Source organism: Xyrauchen texanus, chromosome 3 (assembly GCF_025860055.1).
Source record: "Xyrauchen texanus isolate HMW12.3.18 chromosome 3, RBS_HiC_50CHRs, whole genome shotgun sequence".
NCBI lineage: Eukaryota > Metazoa > Chordata > Actinopteri > Cypriniformes > Catostomidae > Xyrauchen > Xyrauchen texanus.
The window spans coordinates 60726397-60728991 of NC_068278.1; the positions used below are offsets into that span (position 1 = coordinate 60726397).

The 2595-nt window shown below is 38.4% G+C and overlaps 1 protein-coding gene across 1 annotated transcript in view; it reads right to left on the reverse strand.

Moving 5' to 3' along the window:
- Positions 1 to 1377, reverse strand: part of hook3 (hook microtubule-tethering protein 3) — a 32938-nt gene extending 31561 nt beyond the window's left edge. Inside the window, exon 1 of the mRNA XM_052100779.1 lies at positions 1210 to 1377. The gene's annotated coding sequence lies outside the window, so the exon portion shown is untranslated. The remainder of the gene's footprint in view (positions 1 to 1209) is intronic.
- Between the last annotated feature and the right edge of the window lie 1218 nt (positions 1378 to 2595).

The window sequence follows — 2595 nt, forward strand, 5'->3', positions numbered from 1 at the left end:
GCTGAAAGAAGGAAGTCATGTACACCTAGGACGGCTTGAGGGCAAGTAAATGATGGGATCATTTTCATTTTTGGGTGAACTACCTCTTTAAAGGATGCTGTTGTGACACAGAAATGAAGCCGCAGTTTCACCTCAAGACTTGTGAATAATGTTTTGTGTCAGACATATTTTAGTGTGGCTTTTACAGGGACACTTTACACATTCACCCACCTGAGCGGAAAGATTTGCACTTCTACACGTACAGTTTCAGCTCTTAAAGGAGTCACGACATACTCTTTTTTATTGTATTATTTTCTCTGAGGTCCACTGATAATGTTAGTAACGTTTTTTTTTATTGTCATCATTTTGAAATATCCACCCTGTCCCCGTCACCCTGTTTGGTTTTTCATCTCTCTTGCCCTTACTCAAATGTAAACGCCCACTGTAATGATTGGGGAACATTGTGCAGCCCCTCGAATACAGCCATATATATCTGAAACTCAATCAGAAGAGAATGAACATAACACACATCCAACACACTGCATCAGCACCAAAAACATCAACCAGTCCTGACATATGAAACATTCATGATCAGTAGTCCAGTAGTGTTTTTAGCGGTCCAATCTTTCAATATCAGTTCCTTCCAAAGCTTCAATCATATTGTGACTAGCTCACAAGCAATTTCCACAAGTTGAACTTGTTCTGCTCTTCGTCGCACATTGCCAGAGAGGCATCAAAACATTCAAAGGCGTCCATCTAGTGCATCTTCACATGGACAATTAAAAATAGTGCAGATGGGCACAATAAGCGTAACCGAGGCGTTTATACTCAAAACAGCAAGAACGGGGGTCTCCTTCTAAAGTTTATAACATGACACAGTGGCGCGAGACGATTGACAACGATGTCTGTCTACTGCATGTTTGTATTAAAACGTCCCCTGTGGTAGGCCATCTGTCCTGCTCTCGCAAGTGGGCGGGGCCAAGGGTGTGATGATGTAAAAGTAGGCATTGATGTCTTGCTGTAAAGGCAGTCATGCATTAATGTGACGTCACTAAATCATGAAAGTAGAGAACGAGGTGTTTATGCAGTTTGATTTCAAAACGTTTTTATGCATTGAGGAAGTTTTGAGTTCTGAAACATACAGTATGTTTTAAAGTACAATCAACATTTACATGTCAAAACATCAAAGGCAAATTTGATTTCTCCTTCTATCAATGCTGTGTGTCTCACCTGAATGTCTCCTCCTGCAGTTGTTCTAGTTGCGTCTGCAGCTGCAGGTGTCTGCGACCCGCTGGACTGTTCAGATCTTCAACGAGTCGGACTGATTGAGACGCTCCATCAACACCTGATTCTCTGCCAACAGACTGCTCTTCTCTTCCTGTAGAGCTGCCACCTGAAACACACACACGCGCACACAGCGCACACACGCACGCGCACACACACGCACACACACACACACGGAGACAGACAGAGTGGCAATCAGAGATATACATGTATGTATGTATGTGTGTGTGTTTTAGTTGTTTCTTCTTTAGTCGTTTAAAAATGTAATAATGAATCAAATGAATACTTGAATGAAGCACTGAAAAATGCTTCTGAAACCTGTCAATAAGTGAGTAAAGTTAACCTCAAAGAAATTCTATGAATGAATGAGTGAAACAGATGAAAAGAGAACTGAATGTGTGTAGAAATCAATAACAGTGTCATGCAGTTTGTGTACAGCACACAGGGAGAGCGGTACACTCAAGCCAAGCAGCGGTCACATGATCAGATTCACACAAATACTGTCGACTTGGGCTGGCCGATAGGATGATGTAATCGGATATTGACCATGTCTGATTTCGACACTCATTGACAGAGCGATGATCGACGATCACGACAAAACAATGAATCTATACACATTGATATAAAGTGCTAGAGTCGGCGTGAGAATATTGAATTCTAGAGTCCACATATAGATATAAAGAACTAGATTCCACATATAGGTATAAAGAACTAGAGTCCACATATAGATATAAAGAACTAGATTCCACATATAGATATAAAGAACTAGATTCCACATATAGATATAAAGAACTAGAGTCCACATATAGACATAAAGAACTAGATTCCACATATAGATATAAAGAACTAGAGTCCACATATAGATATAAAGAACTAGATTCCACATATAGAGATAAAGAACTAGAGTCCACATATAGATATAAAGAACTAGAGTCCACATATAGACATAAAGAACTAGATTCCACATATCGATATAAAGAACTAGAGTCCACATATAGATATAAAGAACTAGATTCCACATATAGAGATAAAGAACTAGAGTCCACATATAGAAATAAAGAACTAGATTCCACATATAGACATAAAGAACTAGAGTCCACATATAGATATAAAGAACTAGATTCCACATATAGATATAAAGAACTAGAGTCCACATATAGATATAAAGAACTAGAGTCCACATATAGATATAAAGAACTAGATTCCACATATAGATATAAAGAACTAGATTCCACATATAGATATAAAGAACTAGAGTCCACATATAGACATAAAGAACTAGATTCCACATATAGATATAAAGAACTAGAGTCCACATATAGATATAAAGAA